This window comes from Octopus bimaculoides, chromosome 1 (assembly GCF_001194135.2).
Source record: "Octopus bimaculoides isolate UCB-OBI-ISO-001 chromosome 1, ASM119413v2, whole genome shotgun sequence".
NCBI lineage: Eukaryota > Metazoa > Mollusca > Cephalopoda > Octopoda > Octopodidae > Octopus > Octopus bimaculoides.
The window spans coordinates 91,348,191-91,366,528 of record NC_068981.1 but is presented as its reverse complement, the minus strand read 5'-3'; positions in this window follow the sequence as shown (position 1 = coordinate 91,366,528).

Sequence of the window (18,338 nt, the reverse complement as noted above, 5' to 3'; positions counted from 1 at the left end):
ATATATATATATATATATACATATTCAATATACATATTCAATTTTTTTTCTCCGTGTTTTTCTCCTTGTCTCCGTATTCTTTCTGTTGAAGAGCGTAGCTCGAAACGTCAAAGACTTTCCGTATTCCCGAGCGTCATACTAATATATACTTTTGTTATTTACACCACCTGTCCTCGTCTGTTGTTATTTTTTGTATATTCTCCCATATATATATACATATATACGCATACATACATATACGAGGGGTTACTGAAACATTCCTGGTTTTAAGGTTGTCGCGAAAGGCCTTCCGACTTCTTATACAGGGCTGAGAAAAAATGAAGGACCACTACAATAAGTGTGTGAATCTCAGAGGGAAGTTTCTGGAATAAAATCATAAATAATTGATTCCCCTGTATTTTCTTTTTCCGATATTTTAATGTTACCTCAAACAAGAAAATTTAATATGAATAAATAGAGTAATGGAAATGCATTTAAAGTTAGAAAGTATTGAATCTGCAATAATTTTCTTTGATAAATGTTTGCCATGTAATGGCAGAGATGTTTTGCACAATGGTCCGTTCTAACTACGAAAGGAATCGTTATCTTAACTATTGCTTTTATCTTAGCAGCATCTCTGATTGCGTTCCTTAGAAGTTTTACAAACTGAATATTGCAGATTATAATCGCCTACATAGGTCTGTGTTCTGCTTCGAAGGGACAGCAAATACGTATGAGGAATGACAAAATTAACAAAAAACTAGAGTAGTCTTTAAAATTCCTTTGGTGTGTGTCCTGTAATTTCACTGTAAAATGGAAAAAAAATTAACAGATCACTTCTGAAATTAGAAAACACGTTTTTTGGTAGCTCATGATTGATACGTTCACAGGGAGTTCACCTTGGCAGATAATATTGAATGGGAATTAATTAGAGACAAAAGACCTGCGGTGATTAAGGAGCACAGTACTTCATTATATCAGATTCTACGAACGGTTGTCACTGAGGAGTGAGATGGCGTTTCAACCTGAGGGACGATGCAGTCATGTGATTTAGATTTTATCATGCCAAACGAAAGTAGATACCTTGTTAACTGGGGACTTAAGATTGTTGCTCTTGATAGGTAGAAACAGAAATGTGCGTTTAGATATATGTTAAAATCACTTCTGTAGCGAGAGAAAACTCGAACACTCTGGTGATTAAAAGAGTAGTATTTAAAAGTAATGTTTGAAACTGTCAGAAACATTTTCCGAGTTTGATTAAAGTGATCTATTACTGTGTGTAAATGATGGTAATATAGTTGTTGATATAGAAATCTTAGGCAATATCTTGTTAGTATGAGTAAAGTCTTACTTGACGCAAAACAGCATGCATATAAGGTAGAAGATCGCATCATGCGTATCAGGTACAGAAGAAGAAAATATGGAGAACGACATGCAAAAAGTTTTAGATTTTGCTTTCCGCGAAAGCATTCTGTACTTTCTGGATTGTCTTACAGGTGTCATTGTACATGTATACGCTTCGCAGATGATAATCACTAGATTTGCTGCAAACAGCATTCACTGGGACGGTGACTGGAGACTATAGATCGTTGCTATTTTTGGGTGGTTAAACACGTAAAATGTGTAATGGATGTGTTTTTCCAAAAGGGTCAGCAAAGGTGGAACGCCTTACAGTTTTTCAAGATGGACAGCGAATTTTTATACAAGTAACTATTACATTTCACTAAATCAACTTACGTTATCACAATTATTTTAAACTAGTTAAAGGATGAATTCAAAATTACTTCCAGTATTCCTTTCTGCTACCTCAATTATTTCAGTTAACGCAGTGGTTTCAAATACTTGACAATCGAGAGAAAATAATGTTGTTCTCTTTTAACCCTCCAGTGTTGTTTTTGGTATTTTGTCAGTTAACTCTCAATCGCAGGAGTGGCTGTGTGGTAAGTAGCTTGCTTACCAACCACATGGTTCAGGGTTCAGTCCCACTGAGTGGCACCTTGGGCAAGTGTCTTCTACTATAGCCACGGGCCGACCAAGACCTTGTGAGTGGATTTGCTAGACGGAAACTGAAAGAAGCCCGTCGTATATATGTATACATATATATGTATGTGTGTTTATATGTTTGTGTGTCAGTGTTTCCCCCCCCCCCAATATCGCTTGACAACCGATGGTGGTGTGTTTATGTTAACTTAGCGGTTCGGCAAAACAGACCGATATAATAAGTACTAGGCTTACAAAGAATAAGTGCTGGGGTCGATTTGCTCGACTAAAGGCGGTGCTCCAGCATGGCCGCAGTCAAATGACTGAAACAAGTAAAAGAGTAAAAGAGTAAAAGAGTAGTCCGATCCTCAAAGGTATATTTCTAGAACAACACTGCAGAATGGAATTTTCCTTTGCTAAAGATATCAAAGGGTAATTTCAAAGTTTTAGATACTTCTACTCGAGCGTTTCCCGAATTCTGAAAGTCGTAGCTATTCCAGATGTGCTTCCGATATGTTGACGTTCTTGTGCTACTACATATTTACTTGTAATATAACAATTTAATGAAATATGTATCATTAGTTAAACATTATTTGACATAATGTTGATTTCCAGTGCATTATGTAACTGATTGGTTTGTTGTAATGTGAATGATTAGATTTAAATTCATTTTATCCGATGTCACAAAGAATTAGCTTAAATTCAATGATTCATATTTCATGCAAATATCCTTTGCCCTACCCCATAGATAAGTGTTAGTGCATTGCTAAATTAAAAGGCATAAACCATTTCATTCTCACTCAGTAGGTGAACTCTATGTTCTTGTCACTAATATTTTTTCTGCGACCATGGCTACGCAGACTAATCTCTATGGCAGACTTTCAACAGCAACCTTAACATATTTATGAGTACAGTCTTCATCATTTTGACATGTTGCCACAGCTATATATGAGTAGGTCATAGATTAGATATTTAAATCTGAATATACGCTAACGTTGTATATGTCTAATTCTCAGATGGGTGAAAAACAATTGAATTCTGTAGGAATTCAATACCCAAGGGTCACAATTACATACCTCAAGTGAATTTGTCAGGCGCTTTTTCTTTTCTGCCACCCACCAACGTTCTATCACTTTGACATTAAAAGTAACTTACAAAGCGGCGAGCTAAATAGAATCGTGATCATACCTGTTAGAATTCTTAGTGGTATTTCATCCGTCCTTGCTTTCTTTGCCTTTCATTCTTTCGGAGTCGATAAAAGAAATACTAGTTCTAGTTAAACATTGGGACCGATGTAATAGACGTAACCCCCTCCCCTGAAAATTACTGGCCTTGTGCCAAAATTTGAATGCAATATTAAAAGTAACTTTCTGTTTCCTGTTCAGATTATGTTTCTTCGGGAAGGGCAGTGTAGCTACTCAAGTTTGCATTAATTGGTAACAGGCATTTTGATTCCTCAGTTGACAGCCGTATTTGTTTTGAAATTTGGTGCAATTTTCTATTACTGTTTGTAAAGCAATTGAAATTTAAATGCATCTGTAATTTTTCAAAGGTGGGCGGACTTTCCATGTCACATTATTTAAGTGTTTCTGAAACATTTTTGTGTTATTGTTTAGTGTTCGTTCAACTGCTTTATGTAATTTTATGTAACTACTGTAATTAATTTTGCTATCAGGCAACTAATTTATTTCTGCCAATTACACTTCTTATATATTTTTCGATGTTGAAAATCCATGAACAGAAATATTTGCTTTCACTATTTGTTCCAAGGTCCATTATAGTTGTATTGATATTGTCCACCTCTTATAGTCGCTGCATTTATATTCTTCCTTACAGTGTTTTGATTCTCTCACATATTTTAATGTCTATAAAAGTTGGCAACCTTATATGATTTTATGTATGTATATTTTATGAAATACATTATCTTTACACCCACTTTTGCGAAATATTTATTTTTAATGTCTTTTTCTTACGATTTTCGTGTCATGGCAACTTTGGTGGCATGCTGGTTTGACAGTGTACTATTTAGTTATGTCCTACGCTCTAACGTCATGCATCACCTATGCTAACTTTGCCTTTCATTCTATGTAAGGTGATAAAATAATGTAATGTACGAATGCTGCTCTCGATTTCATTGACTATAATCAACCTACAATTGAGACATTATGCTAGTTTTATAGATAAATATCTCTTCTATATATGCTCGTAAGTTAATTACTACTATATAATGTACAGGAATGTCATTGCATGGTTTAGCAAGAATCAAATCAAAGTTTAAAATGCATGAAAACAAAGTTGATCTCAGCAAAGTTTTAAGTTAGAACCTCAGAAGTCATATTGAAATTTATTTTAACCACTCGTAGACGAGACAAAATGGCGGCTTTTCATTCAGAACATACATATTTTCTATCGTTACCCTATATTTAGGTTACTTATTAATCGAACACAGAGACTGGTTACGTTGCTACACCAAAGATAAGATATTTGTAGCACAGATATCCTACTGACGATGTTGATGGTATGATGATTGTTGTTTTTTAATATACACATCATATATAAAATACATATTAACGGTATTCCTAATAAGCCTATGTTCTTTGTTATATATTATATATTTAAGCATTTAGTCAGGCTTCCGAAACCAGTTAGGTGTTTCACAAACATGGAGACCGACTTGTCTAGTTGCATTCTAATAAAACACGTTACGATAAAATATTGTAAAATGAACTTTCGATCCAGGTCTTCGTTGGTAATTTTCTTCATATATTGCTTTAGTAGCCTTGGCAATGTATTGTACTTCGCTGCAGTGGTTACAAGATTTTCAAGAACAGAAGATAAGGAAAACCTCTTCCAAGTGAGTCGCAAGATTTCTTCTTGAAAGGAGTCTACCTGATTCAGGTTTTAACAGATAAAAGATGTCTAGGCTGCTTGATTTTTGAGTGGTATGCTAATGTATTTCTTTACAGAAAAAAAATTTATTTCGCAGTAAAGCAGCAGATCAAGTTGTAGCTAATTTCGTTTCCCTAAATTATATTTCTCTGTAAGATTTGATCTTTCATTGAATTGGTTCTCTTCTACCTTAACTTTGAAATTTTGAATGACTACGGACAAACGGTTTCGTACCTACAACTTAATTTTTGGCTACAGGTGAAGTCAGAATTTAAGTAACACTGTGAAATATGTGATTTTAACTGAACTCTGAATTGTAGATTTTCAAACCAGGTACTGTTCTATTCAAAAGTTGTTTTGGAAATAAGTGTCAAGACATGACGTGTTTTCAGAATCCTTATGTCACTCTCACCAATTTCGAGACAGGGGACAGGTCAATTATATATCGACCCCAGAAGTGATAAAAGCCAAAGTCTGCTGGAGCGGAATTTGAACTCACAACGTAAAGAGAGACGAAATGCCGCTGCGCATTTTGCCCGGCGTGCTAACGATTCTCCCAGGTTGCCAGGTTAGTCATTATATCATGATACTATTGATTTCAAATCTTAGCACAAGGCCAGTAATTTCGGGGAAGAGGGTAAGTTGATTACATCGACCCAGTGTTCAACTGGTATTTATTTTATCGAACCCGAAAGGATGAAAGTCAAAGTCGACCTTGGCGGAATTTGAACGCAGAACGTGAAGACGAGTGAAATGCCACTAAGCGCTTTACTCGGTGTGCTAACGATTCTGCCAACACACCATCTTCACAAATAAAATAGTATTCTTTTCTACTCTAAGCACAAGGCTTGAAATTTTGGGGGAGGGGGGGGGCAGTTGATTAGATCGGCCCCAGTACGCAACTGGTAATTTATCGACCTCGAAAGGATGAACGACAAAGTCGACCTCAGCGGAATTTGTACTCAGAACGCAGAGATGGACGAAATGCTGCTAAGCATTTCGCCTGGCGTGCTACATTTCTGCTAGCTCACCGCCTCAAATAAAATATTAACATACATATATCCTAAGTAACGTGGCAAAATTTTCTTGCAGATACTAATAATTTGTTCCGTAAACATGAAAATAATATCGAAATATATTTCATTTAGATCTATACTATATTATTATATAAAATACTTTAACGTTAATCAAACGTGAATTATTACAGGCATTATATATTAAAATTTTTATATAAATTTTTATATAAACTTTCTACTGCATTTGTGTGTGGGGTTGTGTGCGTGTGGGGGTGTATCCGTGTGGGGGTGTATGCGTGTGGGAGTATATGCACGTGGAAATGTATGCGTATGTGCGTATTAATGTTTTAAGTACTTCTATGTGTATGACTGTCAAGGTATCTAAAATATATTTGTATGTATGGCTGAGAGGTGTGTACATCGGAATGAATTTCTGTTAAATCTCGATGATTGATATGATGCAAATGGTACCGCATTACGTCTATAGATAAAACGAAGTGACGTCACGCATCTATTTATATTATTCTCTTTTCTCCTTGTATTTTACCTTTGATTTTTTTTCGTTTATTCGTTAGTAATTTATTCTGAGACTGTCTTGCTTTTCCTATCCGTCATAGTTCTCTATGACAACTTTCGTTGTCTTTGCACATTAATTTTTGCTCATTAAACTTTATTAGTAAGTAATTGTTTCTACATGAGATTTTAAAACAGCCGATTTATACGAAAATAATTGTTAAACACTCGCGGTATAATTTCTAATTAATTAATGAAGAACAAAGAGAAACTAATTATAAGATCATTTAAGTTTTAATAGAAGAAATTAATTTCATTAATTTAACTAATATGAAATATATTTAAATATGTTTCATTAGCGGATGGAACATTAGCAATTGTTACTGTAAGTTACTTGTTTCGCAGTTTTAAATGGCTATAAAAATTAAAGCATGCACAAGTTGTAAGTATTTCTGTAAGTATTCTGTAAGTATTTTGAGGTATTTCTGTACGAATATAGAATTACTTCTCTGCATTTTAAGGTTGAGGAGTTTTGAAATAGGAGGAAAAGTTTACAGTGTAAATTTATTTCGAAATACTTATGTGTATTAGCTTGTAATTAACTTTAATGTAGGCAGTTACGTTTCAAATCATAATATTTTACTAGTTAGTCATATAGGCACATCATTCTCAATAATGAATAAGAAACTTAATGGGACTTCTACTGTTGCAGAGACACAGTTGTGTAGATAAGTGAATATACAAGCATATATTTTGAAAATGATAATAGTATTAAACAATAAGAAATATGTACAAAGAACTGGGCATGATGACGCGTATGGATGGACATAAGAGTGAAGTTCGCTAGAAAAAACTGAGTGAAAACAAATACTAATAAATAACATTTACGTGCATCGAGAAAATTAGTAGGCGTTTAAAAATGTCCAATGAAGAAGAATATATAAACGGACACAAAAGCCGAATAGTGATGATAATTAAATTAAAATTTTAAAGTATATAAATTAAATACATGAAACCCACGGTAGTAGTGGTTGAATCAAAATAACAATGAAAGGTCAAACTATTTTGCAAAAAACAGAACGTTTTAGTCATTCAACGGTAAATAATTCAAAATATTGAAGTATTCTGTAAGTATTTTGAAACGTATCTCTGTAAGAATATAGAATTACTGCTCTGCATTTTGAGGTTGAGGAGTTTTGAAATAGGAGGAAAAGTTTACAGTGTAAATTTACTTCGAAATACTTATATGTATTAGCTTGTAATTAACTTTAATCACGATTAGACTTAATTGGGTTTTTTTTTTCTTTTACAAAAGGAAACAATTATGCTTCGACGAACTTATAGAATATTTAGCTAAGAACATGGTTGTAAAACACATTTTGAATATAGTTTCATTTTATCCTTTTAAATATCTAAATATATTCCTAATATCTAGTTGCAACGTGGCTACAGAATAATGAACCTTTTGAGAAGCAATCGGTGTCAGTTCAACGTTACAACTATAAATCAGTAGAAAAACAGAATTGTTGTTTGTTGATAAAACTTTCCGGTATCCCCGTTTTGACGGAAGCTGAAGGGATGAATGTTTTTCATAATTATAAATTCATACAACAGGCATGGCTTTGTAGTTAAGAAGCTCGATTTGCATTTATGTCATTTTAGGTTCAATCTCACTGTGCGGCATCTTCACAAAGTGTCTTCTATAGCTCCGTGCCGATCAGTTTTGTGAGTGGATTTGACTGACAGGAAGTGGATTTGACTGACGCTCACACACATGTATGAATGTATGTATGTATGTGTTATGTGTGTTGTGAGTCTGTGTGTATCTTTGTTTACTGGTGTGGGTATGTTTAGATACCCTTTAGGTGAAAGAGACAGGCATAACAAGTAACACACGTAAAATTTACTACTGGGCTCAACTTATTTGACTAAAGTCTTTGAGGTTTTGCTCCAGTGTGGTTCCAGTCCAATGACAAAAAGATGTAAAAGGATAAAAATATAATAAAACATTAAACTAATGTATGAATACTACTGCAAGATATTTTTAGACTAATAATTGCGATTTAGCATATTGCTATCCATCCATCCAACTTCTCCGCTCACTCTACCTTGCAGGTTATGGGTGTAGAATGTCTTGGTATGTCCTCCACAGATTCCTCTCAGAAACAACTGTGATTAGATTCTCCGTCTGGATTCCCAAGCGCGGCAAAATAAATTATGGATATTATCCACTATCTCGTTCCTGATATACTCCAAGGTTTCATAACGACTAGCTTAGCTTGAAGAAACCATCTTATGATTCTTTCCTGTACCATTCTAATCATATGTTCATCATATCGGAAGTCTGACCTATCTATGAGAAGCACTGACTCAGCCTAGAGAAACCGTCTGATCTCCGAGTTACTTACTCTGTTGAGTAACAGTTGCTCCAGGGACTCTTCGGGCGCTTATCTTCGAGATCGTACTCTTTCGGTTGTTACCTAACATTCATGACTCTACGTGAAGATAGGAACGAAAACCGAATTGAAGGTAACGAGTTTAGTTAGATTACCAATCTCTCTTGTGGATAAAATGCAGGCATCGGCGCAGGGGTGTGCCAGCTCCTGCAATTCTCGCGTCCACTTCATCTTCCTGCCTTCCATCATACGTGAATACGATTCTGAAATATTTAAACGTCTCCAGTGGTTCAATCATCGCAACATTAATTCTTATCCCTGTTTTGCAGGAGTCGACAACACAGTCAATTAGTTTATGCAGGAAATCATCCTCACGCTCACACACACACGCCCACATGCATATCTCTTATTAGGATTTCGAAAATAGATCCATTTTTTATTCCCACTTACAATTCAAAGAAAAGAACGGACATCTGGAGGATTTGCTAACGGTTGTTTGCAAATATTCACATGTCGTTCATGAGTAACTTATCGGCAACGTCTTAACAAAATGCTGAACTTTTGGCGACCACGATTGATAGTGATTTGTGAAGGACCAAGTTCTTCCGGAAATATATGAGTGCTTATGCTTGGCTGTTCTTCAGCTATTTCAAGAAAGGCCTCATCTTCAACAAGAGAAGGTTTCCCTGACCTTGATTTGTTTTCCTTGAATCCTCTGAACCATTTTTGTGTCATGTTTGTGGACAGTTCCTGGACAGTCCATATCATTCATTTCTTTTTCCGCTGCGCTCGCTTCATTTCTTCGAAAGATAACATAAAACAGCTCTAATTGTAATGTTTTCACCACTCATAATCAAAATTGTAAAATGAAAAATAAACAATTCATTTTTATATATTATACATGAAAAGGAAGAATAAACAATTCAGCAACGATTGGATAAGGTGTCAAAATAATGATATATAATGGCGATACATTTCAAAATTCATCAGTGAAAATCCTAAAAACTTTCGACTTAACCTCGTACGACCGCACACGCACACACACACACACACACACACACACACACACACACACACACACACACACACACACACATATATATATATATACAAAGACAGACAGACAAACAGACAGTTAAATAGATAGATAGATAGATAGATAGATAGATAGATAGATAGATAGATAGATAGATAGTGTCCACTTCCTTGCTAAAGAAAAGACGTGCCTTTTCCTGTCTCCTCATGGCTCGTCTACCGAGCGTTCATAATAACTTTTCTATTGTCTTGGCTCAACAGCCCTCAGCGTTTGTTTTTACTGTTTTGTTCTCACTATTATGTTCTTGTTAACACTTTCACCCTCCGCAAAAACTCCCAAATTTTATTTAATTTGCTTTGCGGGAAGGACTGTTTCAACGAAGTTGTGTATTGTCCTTGCCTTCGAAGCGTGGAGTAGATGAAACAGGGACAACTGACGAAGGGGTATACTCTTTATGTTGCATGTCCCTTTCTCTGTTTGTTTTTTCGTTGTTTGAAAAAAGTTCGTTTTCTATGTTTTCGTTTTTATGTTTTCGTTTCTCATTGTGTTTAACGCTTTTGTGATGTCCTGTACCCATATATGCATGTATGCATACATATAGATGTGGGTATGTACATATATGTATGGATATATGCATGTATTTATATATTATTTATATTATTAGATAGATATGCACGTACATAATACACGTGTGTGTGTGTGTGTGTGTGTGTGTGTGTGTGTGTGTGTGTGTGTGTGTGTGTGTGTGTGTGTGTGTGTGTGTATCTCAATGATCGCTTTGTATGAGCAATTCTACAATAGCTCTTGTTACTGGTAACTCCGGATGCTTATCTGGATTATGAATACTAACATGAGTGTAAATTCCATACAATTAGGAAGAATACAGAAATTGGTACATCTTAACATTTTTCATTTAATTTGATAGTTATTCATACACGAAGCGCATGAGTGGCTGCGTGGTAAATAGCTTGCTTTCCAACCACATGGTTCGGGTTTCAGCTCCAATGCTTGGCACTTTGGGCACGTTTTTTCTACTATAACCTCGGGCCGACCAAAGCCTTGTGAGTGGATTTGGTAGACTGGAACTGAAAGAAGCCCGTCGTATATATATATATATGTATATATATAAAGGTTATGAAGGGTAATGCAGTCAACCAGACCCGAATGATACAGGTAATACCGAGTAAGTCCTGTATACCGACTAGTTTTGCCCCAGATGTGGTTGCAACATGAATGGAGAATATAACATGGGTCGTGCATTAGCGTGTGTATATATAGAAAGAATGAGATAAAGAGACCAATGGCATAAATAAATTTATATTTTATGTAGAATGTCTTACAGCAGTTTCAGGGAAAATTCAATGTACCCCTTCATCAGAGACGTTAATAGTAGAAGATAAGGATTATTACATCTGTATGAGGAGATTTTTCAGTAGGAAATGAGAGCGATGCGTAGAATAAAAGGCAAAGAAGAAAAAGTACTTGGAGTATAGTTACATTCCAAAAGTAAATATCCATGTATAGAATCCGTATGGGTATTTTCCAGTGATAATTGTAGTTATATTGGTGGATATATATAATTTCGTATCCAATTTACTCTGTGCGTTGTTTTCATCTTTATTTTCTTCTTCTACGCATCAATCTTAATTCCTACTGCAAATCTCCCCATACAGATGTAATAATCTTTATCTTCTACTATTACCGTCTCCGATGAAGGGATACATTGGATATTCCTTGAAAGAGCTGTAAGACATTCTACATAAAATATAAATTTATTTATGCCATTGGTCTCTTTATCTCATTCTTTCTATATATATATATATACATATGCACGTGAGTGTCTGTTTCTCCCCCTACCATCGGCTTACAACCGATGTTAGAGTGTTTACGTCCCCGTAACTTTGCTGTTCGGCAAAAGATTCAGGAGATTTTCTATTCTGCCTATTTATTGTATAGATATATTGAATACATACTCGTCACATAGAAGAACTCGCTGATTTACAATCACGAAGTATGACTTTAGTATACGATATTCTTTGTAATACAGCGGCATAGGGTAAGTTGGTTGAGAAGAATCTATTTGTGTCGCCTCGTTTTTTATGCACGCTAGATGAATGACATAGAATCTCTCGATCAGCCAACACAGCAAAAACTACAAGCTGAAGAAGGAGTTTGTTGCAGGGTTATTGTTTTTTCTATATTAATAGCAAATACTTCCCTTGTTTAGATGCAGCTACAGAGATAACGGAAATTAAAAAGACCACCCTAGAAGTAACAGATCTTTCAAGATATCAAAAGGTAACTCAGAGAGTGTCCACAGTCAACTGTTGAATAATTGCCCTGAGCACTAAACAGAATCAATACGTACGAAACAAACTTAAGATAGGACAGTATTGTAGTTCGCTTGAAGCATTTTGTATTGTTTGTAAAGAATAAAAAGCTTTGAATGGTTCAACAATGCACTATAATACAAAAAATGGACTATATACCTGTTGTAATTTAGTTATCCACAATCCGATGATATTTCGGAATACAATTCCTTCTTCAGATATTCTTAGATGGAGTCGCTGCTATAATCTGTTTTCCAACGGCTTTTCTTTTTTCGGAAAGACGCTTCCGAAAAAAGAAAAGCCGTTGGAAAACAGATTATAGCAGCGACTCCATCTAAAAATATCTGAAGAAGGAATTGTATTCCGAAATATCATCGGATTATGGATAACAATATTACAACAGATATATAGTCCATTTTTTGTATTATTGTGCATTTTTACACCATTCAAAAGTTTTCATTCTTTACAAACTTAAGATAACAGGTAATAACTATACTCAGACGAATCGAGTGACAAAAACATACAGGTTCATGAATTGTCGAGAACCGTTCCTTCACGTGAAGACTCAAAAATTTTGTCATGAATTCATTAATTCTCGATTACTGTCATAGTGAACGTGTGATGTTAAATGGTCTGGACAGATGACCGTTTACGCGAACTACCGAGCGGATGTCGCTGTATCAGGCAGCGATCCAACCGCGGAAGACGGGACCGAAACCAGCCATTCTAAGGACAGCCTCCACTCAGCGATGGTTGACCCTATCGAAAGCTTTCGATTGATCTAAATTGATCAGCGCCCCACCCATGCCAGGTTTGTTAACTACCCTGTCTATGATGTAACGCATCAGATGGAGGTTGTCATGGATACTCCGGCACGGCGCATGTTTGCGCCTTGTCGACCATTTTCACGATGACACGCGCCAACCTCTCGGCTAGCACCTCGGCCAAAATCTTCGAATCTGCGTTGAGTAGAGTAATGGACCTGAAGATATCTTTGACGTTCCTCTTGTTTGGATCTTTCTTTATCAGTACCACCGCTCCTCGCTTCACAGAAACGGGGATACTCCCGTTTTGCTAATAGTTGCAGTAGACCGCTGCTAAAACGCCTCCAAACAAGCCTGACATATGAGAGCAGAGCTCGTAGGATAGACTATCCAAGCCTGGCGACTTGTCTCCCATGCAGCTTGCCATCGCATCCCGTAGGTCCTCGGCTGTGATGGGTCTTTCACAACACTCAGCCTCTCTTGCCGAGAGACGAGGCAGGCCATGCAAGTAGGCACTAAAGTCCACCCTGCGTTCTGACCCACCAGTTGTCTCGAACAGTTGGGTAAAGTGTTGTTGAAAGGTCTCACACATCCTTTCGGACTCGAGTAATTCGCGCCATTGTTTATCTGACAGAGACCAAATGGTGGATTTGTTACCTCGTTGCGCCTCCACCACTCGTGTCACTCGGGTGGCTCTATCTCCTTTGTTCCTCAGAGCAGGCATCCTAGCTCTGACAACGCATTCTTCGTGTTTGGCGTTGAAGTGTTGGTCGAAATCCAACCTTCGCCACCACCTGGACGCGATGCCAGTTCTATATGCTTCTTCTGATTTCTTAACTAGGTTTCCCTCTATTCTATTTCGGTGTAATGCTATAGCCTTACTATACCTAACCGATTCTGCTTTAATTGCTTTCTTTAGGGCATACCACTATCCATTGTTGACGATGCTGTCCGTCAGTGCTCTCTTAACTAATGTGCTAATCTGGTCCCTCAAACCTGGCGTGCCGTGAACGACGCATTCAGCTTCCAGTAAACGGACCCTGCCTGTGGTTCTTATCTAAGTCAAGTGTACAATTCACAAATTTCTTATTTGTGCAGCTGATTATATGGAATTGTGGACAACCTACACGATCCACTGTCCTACAGAATATTCTATCTAAATACGATCTGGACGACCCGATGCGGTTGTTCTATGTCCACATTGGCACATCTTGATGGTCCAGTTGGTACCTGTCAGAGAGTTCGAAACGTCTGAGCAGATCTTTGAGGTATTTACATCCCTTCCTACTCCTATCTCTGTCCACGTAGTCTAGATGCGTGTCCAAGGTAGTGTTAAAACCTCTAGACGTTGAAAGAAAATCTGGCCGACCTTTTAAGGACGGTGAATAAACTGTTATCAGTCGAAAAGCATATCCATTACTGCCATGGACATCCAAGACGACCAGTCTCCCCTCATCCCTGGTTCAGGTTCTGTGAGGTCCAGACTCGTCCGAAAAAGCACTACGGTAACACCTCCGCCCATCCTCGGCAGACACGGAGAAAAACAAATGTCGAGATGTCTGCCGAATATTGCTGGAAAAACCTGCTGGTTGTGGAGTCTGGTCTCACTGATAGCTATGATATGCACATTATGTGACCTTATGTTATTTAATAGGTATCCTTGTTTCCAAGGCGACTCCAAGCCACGTACATTTATACAGCTTATTTTGAGCATCTTCCAATCGAAAGTTGTGTTTTACACACGAAAGGAAGATGAAAGAGAATGAGAGAGAGAGAGAGAGAGAGAGAGAGAGAGAGAGAGAGAGAGAGAGAGAGAGAGAGAGAGAGAGAGAGAGAGAGAGAGAGAGAGAGAGAGTACTTTACTGTTTGAAATCTATTTGTCCTTCACCACACAGTCTTCTTCCAGAAGGTTTTTGTACAGTTTTTTAGAGAGGTATTTTTGAAATCTCCCTACTGCATCCGGGTAGAGAGATTTCAGTGTGTTGTGTGTGTTCTTTGTTATATGTATGATTTTAATGCGTTGTAGTGGTGTTGTGCATGGGTGATTATTTGTTTTGGCATCGTTTTCTGTTATGCTAGTCTTTGACCTAATGTATTCCATTAGGTCTGAATCGTTAGTGTTTATAGCTGTCAACATTGTGGCGTCATTTGGTGTTTGTGTGTTTGTGTTAATGCTTTTGTTTTCTGCGGGTCTTTTGGTTTTGGGATTGGTAAACTTCCCTGCTTTGTTTGTTTGCTTCTGAATCCTGCCCCCCCCCCTTTCTCCTTCCCCTTGGGGCCACTTGCCAATCCTCTGGGTTGTCTTCATCTGAAAGTGTGAGGGGAAGCGTATTGGGGTCTACTATTTCTGAGTATGTTAATGTTGATTTTGTTGTTGGTGCTGGTACTGATTGGTAACAGTTGAGAAGTGGTGTATGGGTTTTTGGGTGTGGGGTGTCAGTCCTTTTGTTTTCCTTGTCTTCCTTTGGAGTTGTTGTTGTTGGTGGTGGTGGTGATGCTGTTGTTTCTGTTCTTAGTGACGCTGATGGTGGTGTCGTATGGTTGGACTGGCTTGTTTGGTTGTTGATGTTCTTTCATTTGTTGGCAGACCTGTTTTAGCAGTTGTGCATATAGTGGTGTGCATATGGTGGTGTGGTTTTTTACTTTGTTTCTTGTTTTCTTGTTGTTGTGATTGTTGTTGTTGTGGATGTTGTTATTGTTGATGATGATGCTGTTGCTGTTTTTGTTGTTGTTGCTGTTGTTGTTGTTGTTTTTGTGCTAATTAGCAATTAGTTTTTAAGTGTGTTTTGCTACCACAAACGTAGCAACGTGGCTTTTTGCCTTCGACAGCCACATGTAAATTCGAACCGTCCGCCAGTTTGATGAGATGTAGAATCATTTCAATACTGATTGGATCAACTTGAGTAAGGATTTCTACTCCCTGACCAATCCAATCTTACTGGTCTGGGACAGCGGTTTCGAAGATGTGGATTGCATCATCGATATCATAACAAATGGCAGACACAAACCATTTTATTTGTATCTCAGGGAGGCACGTCTTTGATTTTTTTATTTCTGTGACCCTACGACCAAGGTATGTAGGGATCATGATTAGGTTTTCGTATTCCAAAGACTTCGTAGAGAGGTCTTTGACTCGTTTTTCACACTCGAATCTAACTTCAATCGGAGGAATTTTTTCCCCTCTGGTGATGTACTCTTTAAAGGCCCATATGGGCCTTAAACATTTTTTCTACTGTTTCTTGGGAAGCAGTTTCGAAAGGTTTTGTTTTTAAGTTGAGTATCTTATATATGATTGTTTTTTCTGAAATGTCTTGTATGATTTTTTGCGGTGTTTGCAGTTGTATAATGAGTTCATCGTTTTTAAACATTGTCTTGCAAGCAAGCAGTTCTTTCTTCGAAAAGGTCATAATTGTTTTTTTTAGCTTTAAATCTTCGGTAAAATTATTTTGTGTTCTTATTGGTTATGGTGGTGATGGTGGTGGTGGTGGTGGCAGTGATGGAGGCAGTGTTTGTAGTAGTAGACGTTGTCTTTACTTTGTTCATATCTTCTACGACTAGGCTGGTGTTCTTGTCTGTACGTTCAAGCAAAAGGACGTTCTTTGCAGCCTCCCTCACCTCCGGCTTCGGTTGTGGCGGAAAGTCAATGAGAGGAATGCTGGCTTCTTCGTTTGATTTAGCCATTTTCGTTTAGAAGATGACAAAAGAAAACAGAATAATTTTTTTTTAATTTTGAAAATCAATCACAGTGGGGGGATTTCCTATTAAAAGATTTAGTTAGGTTGAAGGAGAAAATGTTAAACAACTCTTTGACAAAAAATATTTAACAACAAACAGTTTTTTTTTATATACAAATAAAGCCAACTTACTTGGAGACGATCTATCAACAATCCACTCAGATATATAGAAATATAGATAGATAGATAGATGTATAACGGGAGGGCAAGAGAGATTGATAGATAGATATAGGTCTCTGTATCTGTGTCTTTGTACGTGCGTCTGGGTATTTCTAAGTGCGTGTGTATGTGTTAGTACATATATATACAGTGTGCGACGAGTAAATTGTCGCCAGTCTATATGTTTAATTTTGCGCATGCGCATTTTTTAAATTTTGATTTTGTCAACTACACAGTATTGTAGGGTTAATTGGGCGCCGTCTGCAACAAAAGTATCACCATGACGCAGTTCACTCTACTATAAATTTGGAAACATGTAGCGCTTTGCATTGATGTCCGAAGCTCCATTACAAACATTTCCGAATCTGAAGACAGTACAATCTGAGGATGTGAACCGAGAGTGATAAAAGCCAAACATCCAGTCCACATCATGGTGTTTGGAGAGATCACTAGTAATGGCGACGTAATCTCCATTCATCTACCCTCACGGCCTCACACACACCACGGAGGCCTACATCAAGTGCCTGGTGGAGGTAGTGCTGCCTTGGGTCAAAAGGGTGGCTGCTGGAAGGGCCTATGTCAGGCAACAGGACTCTGCACCATGCCACACAAGCAGGAGAATCCTGAAAAGTTCTACAACCACATCACCCCTAACATCTGGCCACTTAACTCTCCAGACTACAACCTCCTTGATTATTATGATTGGAGCTCAGTTGAGCGAGGGACCAACAAAACACTTTGTAACCCCAAACCTGAACTGCCGGCAAGGATTATGCCAGCCTTCACCAACTTAAACAAGGAGACCGTCCAGAAGAGTTGCATGAGATTCAGAAGTCGTCTGGAGGCTGTGGTTGAAGCAAAAGGCGATTTTATGGAATAACTTTACTCCTTAGTATTTCAAGATATTTTGTTATTTTGGTAAATGTATCTGTTAAAATTAGATGTCAGTTCTATTTTCATTTTTGCGTAACTTAGACGACAGTTGATATAAATGTGTGTGTTTGTGTGTGTGTGTGTGGGGGGGGGGGAGTGTATGTATATATATGAATACGATTAGCTGTAAAAAATGGAAGGTGCCACTACAGAATAAAATGCGAAGAAATGTCTGCCCGTAAATAATCAGTTACGATTCCGGATACACCGAAGAGCCTATGGAATGATATATCTAAAATTATTTTCTAAATATTGAAAACATGATTTCTCTTTGTGCATATGTGAGAAGCTAGAGAAATGAAGAAATACACATATATGTGTGTGTTTGTTTGTATATGTGTATATATATACCACACACACGAACACACACACATATATTTCCTACCTTGACTTTTTTCCGCTTTCAACTTTTTCAACGTTCTACATATATATATATATGTATATATATATATATATATATATATCTATCTATCTATATATATATATATATATATATATATATACAGAATAAAAAGTTTGGAGTGGTACAACAATGCACTATAATACAAACAATGGGCTATATGCCTGTTGTAATTTAGTTATCCATAGCCCGATGATATTTCGGAATAC